Genomic DNA, 12,035 nt, shown 5'->3' with positions numbered 1-12,035 from the left:
ACTGTGGAGATCTAGAAGGAAGCTATTCCCTTTACGCAGCCCTAGACTAGTCATTTACATTTCTCCTTTTGTAATCCAGTGATATAGCCAAGGATGTTATTATCTTTATAGGGCTAGGTGAAGAGACAGAACTAAAATTTATCAAAAGGCCACAAGAGTTAACAAGGAGCACTACCTTTTATTTTTTCTTTTAGATTGCTACAAAGAATAAGGCCTTAGGCCAAACTTTTAATCAAAAATATAGCCCTCGGGCTTCCCTGGTGGCACAGTGGTTGAGAGTCCGCCTGCCGATGCAGGGGACACGGGTTCGTGCCCCGGTCCGGGAAGATCCCACATGCCGCGGAGCGGCTGGGCCCGAAAGCCATGGCCGCTGAGCCTGCGCGTCCGGAGCCTGTGTTCCGCACACAACAGTGAGAGGCCCGCGTACCGCAAAACAAACAAACAAACAAACAAAATGTAGCCCTCAAGCAGTTTCCTCCAAGAGCTTTCTGTTCATTTTATTCTTTTTTTTTTAAACATTTTATTTTATTTTTATTTTATTTGCAAGAAACATTTTAATTTTATTTTTATTTGCAAGAAACACATTTTTAATGTTTGGATTTTTCAGTTTATACTTTTTATTCTTTATTTATATATATATTTTTGGCCACATGGCATGCAGGATATTAGTTCCTCTACCAGGGATCGAACCCACACCCCCTGCAGTGGAAGCATGGAGTCTTTCTCTTTCCTTTTTTAACATCTTTATTGGAGTATAATTGCTTTACAATGGTGTGTTAGTTTCTGCTTTATAACAAAGTGAATCAGCTATACATACACATATATCCCCATATCTCCTCCCTCTTGCGTCTCCCTCCCACCCTCCGTATCCCACCCCTCTAGGTGGTCACAAAGCACCAAGCTGATCTCCCTGTGCTATGTGGCTACTTCCCACTAGCTATCTATTTTACATTTGGTAGTGTATATATGTCAGTGCCACTCTCTCACTTCATCCCAACTTACACTTCCCCCTCCCCGTATTCTCAAGTCCATTCTCTACATCTGCATCCTTATTCCTGACCTGCCCCTAGGTTCTTCAGAACCCTTTTTTTTTTTTTAGATTCTATATATATGTGTTAGGATACGGTATTTGTTTTTCTCTTTCTGACTTAGTTCACTCTGTATGACAGACTCTGGGTCCATCCACCTCACTACAAATAACTCAGTTTCGTTTCTTTTTATGGCTGAATAATATTCCATTGTATATATGTGCCACATCTTCTTTATCCATTCATCTGTTGATGGACACTTAGGTTGCTTCCATGTCTCAACTATTGTAAATAGTGCTGCAATGAACATTGTGGTACATGACTCTTTTTGACTTATGGTTTTCTCAGGGTATATGCCCAGTAGTGGGATTGCTGGGTCGTATGGCAGTTCTATTTTTAGTTTTTTAAGGAACCTCTGTACTGTTCTCCATAGCAGCTGTATCAATTTACATTCCCCCCCACAGTGCAAGAGGGTTCCCTTTTCTCCACACCCTCTCCAGCATTTATTATTTGTAGATTTTTTGATGATGGCCATTCTGACTGGTGTGAGGTGATACCTCATTGTAGTTTTGATTTGCATTTCTCTAGTGATTAGTGATGTTCAGCATCCTTTCATGGTGGCAATCTGTATATCTTCCTTGGAGAAATGTCTATTTAGGTCTTCTGCCCATTTTGGGATTGGGTTGTTTGTTTTTTTGATATTGAGCTGCATGAGCTGCTTGTAAATTTTGGAGATTAATCCTTTGTCAGTTGCTTCATTTGCAAATATTTTCTCCCATTCTGAGGGTTGTCTTTTCATCTTGTACAAAGCTACAGTAATCAAGACAGTATGGTACTGGCACAAAAACAGAAATATAGATCAATGGAACAGGATAGAAAGCCCAGAGATAAACCCATGCACATATGGTCACCTTATTTTTGATAAAGGAGGCAAGGATATACAATGCAGAAAAGACAGTCTCTTCAATAAGTGGTGCTGGGAAAACTGGACAGCTACATGTAAAAGAAGGAACTTAGAACACTCCCTAACACCATACACAAAAATAAACTCAAAATGGATTGAAGACCTAAATGTAAGGCCAGACACTATAAAACTCTTAGAGGAAAACATAAGCAGAACACACTCTATGACAAAAATCACAGCAAGATCCTTTTTGACCCACCTCCTAGAGAAATGGAAATAAAAATAAACAAATGGGACCTAATGAAACTTAAAAGCTTCTGCACAGCAAAGGAATTCATTTCATTCTTGAAAGCAATTTTTTCTAATGATTTAGAAACATATTAAGGGTTAGATCTTAATATCATGTATTATGCTTTGCATCTTTATGCTTCTTTATTTGGCTTCTTGTAGTCTCTATGTGGACTTCCCTGGTGGTGCAGTGGTTAAGAATCCACCTGCCAGTGCAGGGGACACGGGTTCGATCCCTGGTCCGGAAGATCCCACATGCTGCGGAGCAACTAAGCATGTGCGCCACAACTACTGAAGCCCCCGTGCCCTAGAGCTCACGTGCCACAACTACTGAGCCCGCGTGCTGCAACTACTGATGCTCGTGTGCCTAGAGCCTGTGCTCCGCAACAAGAGAAGCCACCACGATGAGAAGCCCGTGTACCTCAACCAAGGGTAGCCCCCACTTGCGGCAACGAGAGAAAGTCCACGCAGCAACAAGGACCCAACGCAGCCAAAAAAAAAAAGAATCTATATAAGACAAAACTTATTTTCTGGGTCCCCAAACTGCTCTCTTCTCAGTACCTTCATTTTAAACTAATGGTCATAATTGTTTCTAATAATTATAATTATCCTTCATATTTATATTAGTTTTTCACACATATTATCTTTTTCTTTTACAACTTTATTAGAGTATAATTGCTTTACAATGGTGTTAGTTTCTGCATAACAAGGTGAATCAGTTATACTTATACATATGTTCCCATATCTCTTCCCTCTTGCATCTCCCTCCCTCCCACCCTCCCTATCCCACCCCTCTAGGTGGTCACAGAGCACCAAGCTGATCTCCCTGTGCTATGCGGCTGCTTCCCACTAGCTATCTACCTTACATTTGGTAGTGTATATATGTCCATGCCTCTCTCTCGCTTTGTCACAGCTTACCCTTCCCCCTCCCCATATCCTCAAGTCCATTCTCTAGTAGGTCTGTGTCTTTATTCCTGTCTTACCCCTAGGTTCTTCATGACATTTTTTTTTCTTAACACACACATTATCTTGTTTGATCCTCAGAGCAATCTCATGGGGTAAATCCAGTTTATGGGGGAGGAGATTATGATTCCCATGGTTCAGGGGCTTATCAAGGTCACACAGCTTGTAAGTGGGGGAAAAAATCAGAACTGAAACGCATCTTGGTTCATGAAAACATGTTAAACAAAGATCTTCCTAAGGTGAATTTTCAGATGTTTTTGGTGCTGGTTTTACTTTTTTTTTTTTTGCGGTACACGGGCCTCTCACTGTTGTGGCCTCTCCCGTTGTGCACAGATTCCGGACGCGCAGGCTCAGCGGCCATGGCTCACGGGCCTAGCCGCTCCGCGGCATGTGGGATCTTCCTGGACTGGGGCACGAACCCGCGTCCCCTGCATCGGCAGGCGGACTCTCAACCACTGCGCCACCAGGGAAGCCCTGGTTTTACTTTTTTTAGAGACGTAAATTATTATATTATTGATACACCATTGTGAGAATTAGGCTGCAAGAGCATTTCCCATGAAGTTTTCTCGGGTTTAAGTAGTTTTGTATGCCTACCAAACAAATCACCCTTTAAGTCTCTCTGTCCACAAGCTGGCAAAGGCAAGGACTGGGAGTTATTCAGGAATGTCTAGTTTTATGTCTGGGACATAGTAAATACATCACATATTTTGATGAATGAATAAATGAATGCAAATCTGTTTCCAGCCTTTTCAAATAGCTTTATATTGAGGCAATGTAAAAGGGACATGCTATAGAAATTATTTCCTTTATTTTATTGAAGAGAAAATTTATGCACAAAAAGTGTTACTCTCGGTCAGCATTGTTCAGTAGAGATGTAATCCAAGCCACATACATAATCTTAGAATTTTTAGTAACCACATTTTTTAAAAACAGTGAAATTAATTTAAACATATTTATTTGACCTAATATATCCAAATATTATCATTTGAATATTTCGTAAATATTTTTTAAATTGTTAATGAGCTTTTTCCAGTAAGCGGCCTGAGGTGACCTCTAAAAATGGTTCACCATTCACTTGACCCAGAAAACCCCACAAACATGCAAATCAAGAGGTTCAAACCTTCGTGTTCACTTTAAGAACACTCGTGAAACTTCCCAGGCCATTAACGGTATGCATATCCTAAAAGCCACCAAGTATCTGAAGGATGTCACTTTACAGAAGCGATGTGTGCCATTCAGTCATTACAATGGTGGAGTTGGTAGGTGTGCCCAGGCCAAACAGTGGGGCTGGACTCAGGAGTCGGTGGCCCAAAAAGATTGCTGAATTTTTATTGCCCATGCTCGGAAATGTAGAGAGTAATGCTGAACTTAAGGGTTTAGATGTAGATTCTCTGGATATTGAGCACATCCAGGTGAACAAAGCCCCTGAGATACGGCACAGGACTTACAGAGCTCATGGTTGGATCAACCCATTCATGAGCTCTCCCTGCCACACTGAGATGGTCCTTACTGAAAAAGAATAGATTGATCTTAAATCAGAAAAGGAGGTTGCACAGAAGAAAAAGATACCCCAGAAGAAACTAAAGAAACAAAAACTTATGGCCCAGGAACAAATGCCGCCAAAAAAAAAAAAAATGCAAATAAAAATAAAAGCAGGAAAAGAAATTGTTAATGAGATAGTTTGCATTCTTTCATTCATATGAAGATTTGGACATTTGTATATTTAACATTTAAAACACATCTCAATTCAAACTAGCTACATTTCAGGTGTTCACCAGCTATGTGTGTCTAGTGGCTATTGCACCGCATAGTACAGCCTTGGGATGCAGCAGAGAAAGAACTTCAGCCTTCTTCTCTTCCCATTTCTCACCATCCCACAAATACTAAGCACCCACCATCTTTTACCAGAGAGAAGGAAACTATCAAATGAGGCTCTCAACCTGTCACATATTTGAGAAACACTAAATTGAGAGATTGAATATACAAATGGAACATGTCAAACTTTACATCTCAGTAGAACTCTGACCCACAACTTCCAGCAGCGACTAGCCAGGAAAGGCACACCACAATCAGCCTAGAATGGTCAGGACTTGGCCAATGACTGACAGCTTTCCTAATTTTTGCCCCCTCTCCCAACTCAGGATCATTCAGAGAAGGCCAAATATGCTCCCCAAACCAACCATATAAGGTGACCTGATTCTAGTTTTCCCACCTCTAGCTTCCCCATGCCAACAGCCTTCAGGTTCACCTGAAGCCTTCCTTTTTTTCCCACTGTAAAGCTTTCCCACTCCCCTACATCCTCTGAGTCTCTACCAAACACAAGTGATGGTGGCTGACACCCTTGCTATATAGTGAGTTCTGAATGAAGAGCCTCTGTTTATTCTCACACGGGTGGTCTTCGTTTATCTCCACAAAATCTTTGATTAGTCTTTTCTTAATGTCTAAAATAATCAAACTTCCTCTTTTAACTTTCCTTGTGGGTTCAGTTTTTCATTTTATTTGTAACATTCATTCATGCAATGACTATTTCCTGTGTCTTAGTCGGTGTCGGCCACTATGCTGAGTCTTTGAAAGTAAGTAAGGGACCAGAGATTCAGTCTTTTCTCTCAGGGAGCCTAGAGCTTAGCAAAAAACATATACAAATAAATTTTTAATAACATTTGTAATAAACACTACAAAGGAAATCAGTTACTCGAGGAAATATATGCACTCCCATGTTCACTGCAGTGTTATGCACAATAGTCAAGATATAGAAACAAACTAGGTGTCCATCAGTGGATGAACGGATAAAGAAAATGTGGTATATACATACAACGGAATATTACTCAGCTACAGTAAAGATGGAAGTCCTGCCATTTGTAAAAACATGGATGAACCTTGAGTATATCCTGCTAAGTGAAGTAAGCAAGACACAGAAAGAAAAATACTGCATGATCTCACTTACATGCAGAATCTAAAAAAGTTGGAGCAGGGAGGTGGGAGAAATGGAGAGATGTTTGTCAAAGGGTACAAAATTACAGTTATGTAGGATGAGTGAATTCTAGAAATCTAATGTACAGCTTGGTGACTTCAGTTAATAGTAATACTGTAGTTTACCTGGAAACTCACTAAGAGAGTAGAAAGAACTCAGGTGCTTTCACCACACACAAAAAAGATAACCATGTGAGGAGATGGATTGATTAGCTTGAATGCAGTAATCGTTTCACGATGCATGTATATCAAAACATTATTTTGTATACCTTAAATATGTACAATTTTTAGTTTTAAAAATAAATTTTAAAAATTTAATTTAAAAATGCACTACAAAGGAAAGTATATTATGATACCTCAATGTTTCAATTTTTGTAAGATATGAGTGCCATTTCTTCCCAAGGAAAGACTTTTATTCTGCTATTTAAACTTCAATAAATGCTTGGCAAAAGGAAAAATACTGTTTTCCCAATAGATCTGCACACTGAAGATCAGACATTTTTCCTTATTGCCCTGTTTCCTTATCCCTTTTTTGCTTATTTCTCATTTTACTTCAAGTGAACACTCCCAAATGGTTTCTGGCACTCTTTCAGCAAGAGATAAAGAAAGGAGACAAAAAGTTTTCTATTAAATAAAATAACTATAGCTCACTCAAGGGTAGTTTAAATAATTGTTCTCCACTTTAATGTTTATTAATAACTATTTTATCCAGGCAAAAACTTTGCCAAGCTTTGATTGAGTTAAACCTGAAATAATTTTCATTACTGCTGAATTTCAGATAGTTCAAAACCCAGAATCCAGAAGTGTTTTCTTCTCTCCACTTGGGTACCTATTAAAATTTCACTAAAATCATTTTTAAATCTTGGAAAACTACATCAACTTAAATAAGTGTAAAATTAATTTTACACTTATTTGAATGCTGTGTGTTTTTAAATCATTCTTTCATTAATGTATTTCAATTTATATGGATTTTCTTTGGCTAAGAAAAATAGTTAATTAAGTGGAATATTTGGTAAAATAATGTATGAAATATTCTGAGATCTGGAGCCTAAACTAGATGCATCTAACTTAATTTACCTTCATGACAGTTTAAGCAGTTTACCTGAGAAATAACTTCAAAAAATTTCTCAATTATTAATGATATATATGTCATTATTATCTTTTTGTTGTTTATATCCTTGGACTTCTGATATCTTACTGGTCTAACATCATAAAATCCAGGCTGACTCAACTAATTTGAAGTGAATGTATAATAGCATATCTATTGACCTCACTTAATGATACAAAGTCAAGTTTACCTTTCAAAACCATTACTTAAATCGTTCAGAAATTTTAACTGCATATTTTATAAAATTCTAATTGCATTATCAAATAAAATATGAATATTCTAATAATGTATATTTATCAAAATAAAACTGTGAAAAATAAAAGCCTTTGAATTCTTCAAAATAAAATAACATCAAACATCAAGATGCTATTATTTTCAAAAGGGAGTCAGAATTCCTGGATAATTGGAATAGAAGTTACACTCCAAGCAATAACTGTCCAAAGAATCAGTTTTCGCTTACATTGTACCATGTCAAAGATAAACTTTCACTCAGAGCTCGGCCACAAATTAGATACCTCTTGGTCCCTGTGAGTTTAGATAATTTTATGTCCTCTGAAAAACCACTCCATTTTTCTAAAGTAGTATAACCCCTTCAACAATGAACAGAAAACAAATAAGGAATTCATCCTTCTATAACGCTTTCTTAGTTCAGAGAACAATTTATACCACACCTGTGTAAATCATAAGTGCAAGGACCTCTCTGCAGAACAAAAAGAACATCTTTCCTGTAATCTGGCTGTCTGTCTTGATCTCACACAATCTAAAAAGGCTTTCCTCAGCTGGGCCTGAGGAACAAATTCCTGAAGATCTTTGGTAAGCGATCACGAAGGACAGACACGAAGCATAGCGTTCACCCACTGTATGACTAGGGAAGGAACCACAGAGATCTGAAAGGGCTGCCCATAGGCAATCTGCATACACATCCCCATCTATGCTCCCTTTTCTCTCACTCTTCTCACAAGAATAACTTTTTCAAGAATGCCTCTTCCTGGGATTTGGATCATAAATTCATGAGATACTCATACTTTCCATCAGTATGGAGTTTAGTTATTCTTTCCTCCAACTCACTTACATAATCTTCAGTTAGGCTGTTTCCAAGACCCTTCAATCTTTAAGTCTCTCTTTTTTTTCCTGCAACATTTCTCCTAACTGCTCTTAATGCATCCTAAGCTCTCTCTTCTCTAAATTTCAGTAGTTCTTGCTGTCAGTGCCTATCATCAGACATGTACCCTATACTGTTTTGTATGCTTTTTTTCTACATGTTTTGCCTCTCATATTGGCCTGGGAACAGGGATATTTACTGTACATTTAGCTGTGTATAACAAGAGACCAAAAATACTTGCAGTGGAAAAAGTCATCCAAAAGAATGTTTCCTAAATCCAGGAAAGGGGAAGATTTTGCATGGGTTTACCCTGTAGAATTTAGACTATTAAATTCTACTATATGAATTAACTAAATTACAAAAAATAAAAATTTTTATCATAAAGATGTGTAATGTATTTAATAAGCCCAAAAGCTCTGATCCTCTAAACAGTACCTTGTTATGAAAAAAATGTACTACCTGGAGAAGCTGATAGCTCTAATCTAAATCATATAAAGAAACTTGGTCATTTGGACTATTTGAAATTTTCAAGAGGCATTACAAAAAGTCCAAGATCTTGTCATATTTGCCTCTTAAATGTGTTGAGCTCTTCTTAAATAGGAGTTGTTACTATGAGAGATTTAACCAAAAAAAAAAACAAAAAAAATCAGAACATCCTAAGGAAGATGAGGAAAATAAATACACCATCAAACAGCATGAGGCTCAATGAAAATGAACACCCACATCTCTGCGTCTCCCTGCCGCTCTTAGAACGCTTAGGGAATTTGAGCAGCTCAGTCAAGCCTACTCAGCACTGCATCGCCAAAGCACAAAATAAGACCTGGAACAAGCAGCATTTTTTGTCACACATCTTGCTTTAGCCAAACCTACTCAAAGCAGTTTCCTTTTTAACAAAATGAACTAACAAACCTCCCCCCAATTTTTTTTTTCAGTGATCAGCACAGCTGGAAATAGCAACATTCTGAGCAGACTCTGGCCCTTGGTGTGAGCCTACATAAGCTGTTTTACCTCAGCTTGCTCATGTGGAAAATGAAAATATTGTATAATAATATCTCATAGAGTCACTGCAGGGAGTAACTAAAGAACTGATCATATACGCAAAATACGTTTTATAAACTAAAACCCATCATTTACCTCTCACCTGTGAAGCCTGTCCAACACACTCGTACAGCTTATTGTCACCTACCAGTTAGTCTTAACGTAGACATCATCCCAGTTGCTTTCCTAGCAATTATATCTACCTCCTTTCATTCACTTCCAACCTGGGAATGGAAGCCCCTTCGGCTATCAGAGGTAGGTGATCCAGTCAGTCCTTTCTGCAGCAGCCATAAAAGCTGGGGCACAGACATGCATACAAGTTCCTTCCACGGAGAAACTGGTGACTTGGCGCAGGTAGGAAGGAGCAGGTGGGAGAGGTGTCCTCCAGCTTCTCTGGGCTCTAGAGAGGATTACAGCCAGCCTCTAGCGCCTGCTCAATTAGAAGGCTGGCCCTCAGGCAGCAGCTTTTAAGGTATGCAGATAAATCTCTTTGAGGGCAAGACTGGCAGAAGGGCTATTTTGCCCTCTCCCTCTGCACTGAACGCTGGGGTGATAGCCTTGGTGAGTGTTCACTCACCCTTTAAGAATTGCTTCTCAGCCGCATAGCACAGGGAGATGAGCTGGGTGCTTTGTGTCCAACTAGAGGGGTGGGATAGGGAGAATGGGAGGGAGACGCAAAAGGGAGGAGATATGGGGCTATATGTACACGTATAGCTGATTCACTTTGTTATACAGCAGAAACTAACACACCATTGTAAAGCAATTATACTCCAATAAAGATGTTAAAAAAAATGTCAGATAAAGACAAAAAAAAAAAGAATTGCTTATTTTGCTATAGTCTTGTGAGTCTTGTGAAAACAAGTCCCACTGGCTTTCAGAGCTAGATGTTTTGGGAGCCTGACCCTCCCTGGGAGTCTCAAATGTTGGGGTGGTAGACGTGGGGCTCAAACCCTTTTCTCTTTAAGGAAAAGCTAGGAGTTGGGTCTTCCCTCCCCCTTGTATGGTGCTGTGTCAGGGGTGGGGTTTACGGTGACAGTGTGTCTCAGCCTTTCCTGCCCGTTTTGATGTGGATGTTTCCTCATTTGTCTGATGAGTAGGAGTCCTTCAGCCAGTTTCTGGATCCTTTTCAAAGGAAAATGCTCCACATGTGGCTGTGCGTTTGGTGTGTACGTGGGAGGAGGGCAGCTCAGGAGCCTCCTACGTCACCACCTTGGTCAACTCCTCTTGACTTGGTTTGTGGGTTTTTTGAAAGAATACCACAGAGGGAAAGTACCCTTCTCATCACAGCATGCCAGGGGTACCTGATACCACATGACATCACTAGGGATATTAACCTCAAGGCTTAAGTAGTGTTTGGCAAGTTCTTCCATGTAAATTTACTGTTTTTCCCTCTAGTCTTTGGAAGTGTGAGTCTTACATCATTCAGACGCAGGCGGATTTAAATATGATAGAGAAAAATAAAGGAGGAACAACCAGAGAGACAGAAAGAAAACCCTGAAAGAGTATTACCAACGTAGCCAAGAAAGATGGAAGCATTTCAGGAGCAAGTCCATGGTGAGCAACGTCAAATGCCGCAGGAAGTAAAGTAAGGTAATTACTGAAAAGTGCCAAATGAAAGGTTGTGTTGACTTTAATAAGAGTAATGTTAATTGTTTGATGGAGCAAAAGAAGAATGCCATGGGCTGGGCTAATTACAGAACGCGGATGTAGAGTGTAAATGACATACTCTGGAAGCTTACTGTGAAGGAAGTATGTGGAAAGGGTGGTGGTTAGGGAGACAGTCACAGGGTCAGAGGAAGATATTGAGGGGTTTTATGTATATATACGTATTTTTTTAACGTGGAAGAGACTTGAGAAAATGTGTGTGCTGAAGGGAATGAGACATTTGAGAAAGAGAGGAAGGGGGGGTAAGGCTTAAGGATCTAGGCAACTTGGCTGGTAGAATAAGTACACATGGGGGGATGTCAATATCTGTCGCGAGATGAGGCTAAGTTAGTCTTTACTGAGCCATAATGTCTGAACTATTACTGATTGGTTTGTCAAGAAGGCTTAGAGCTTTAATGAGACAGAGACTACCAGCTCAGAAAGCAGGTCTCTCAAAAATACTAATAATATGTAATTATTATTATAATTATAATACTGATATTATTTCTTAGATGTCTCCAAATCACCAAGAAGATGTTCTTCCAGATTTTTAGTTGACATTCTGAAGATATTAAGTAATTAAAAAGGAAAAAATATTAAGTTTATGGTGGAGAATCCTGGCAAGCACTGCCTTAGCCAAGTGATCAAGGTTAACATTTTCAGATAGCAATAAAAAATCAGTGTTCACCATGATATGACAAACTGAGAAGGGCACATCGTTTCTGAGTTATCCTTCCCAAAAAATGTATAACCTCAGTCTAATCATGAGAAAACAGACAAATTCAAACTGAGGAACATGCTACAAAACAATTGACTAGTATTCTTTCAAATTCTCTCTGAAGTACCTAGATTACAGTATCGGATGCACATTTCCTGAGTTGTTTTACAGATGCTAAAACCACCACCAAATGGAAGAAATTAACTACTTGATGATCGTGAGCACGTAGCCCCTATACCTCCTGGCACCTAAAGAATTGATAATATTCACCC

The 12,035-nt window shown here is 39.1% G+C and overlaps 1 pseudogene; it reads left to right on the top strand.

The window, feature by feature from the left end:
• The first annotated feature begins 4,242 nt into the window (after positions 1–4,242).
• LOC149747643 (large ribosomal subunit protein uL22 pseudogene) lies at positions 4,243–5,148 on the top strand (annotated as a pseudogene).
• The last annotated feature ends 6,887 nt before the right edge of the window (positions 5,149–12,035 follow it).

This window comes from Delphinapterus leucas, chromosome 14, assembly GCF_059928025.1.
Source record: "Delphinapterus leucas isolate spDelLeu-1000000601 "Yukka" chromosome 14, BTC_Dleu_Yukka2, whole genome shotgun sequence".
In the NCBI taxonomy this organism is placed as follows: domain Eukaryota; kingdom Metazoa; phylum Chordata; class Mammalia; order Artiodactyla; family Monodontidae; genus Delphinapterus; species Delphinapterus leucas.
Note: the sequence above shows the minus strand (reverse complement) of the source record. Positions and strands in the feature narration are given on the sequence as shown.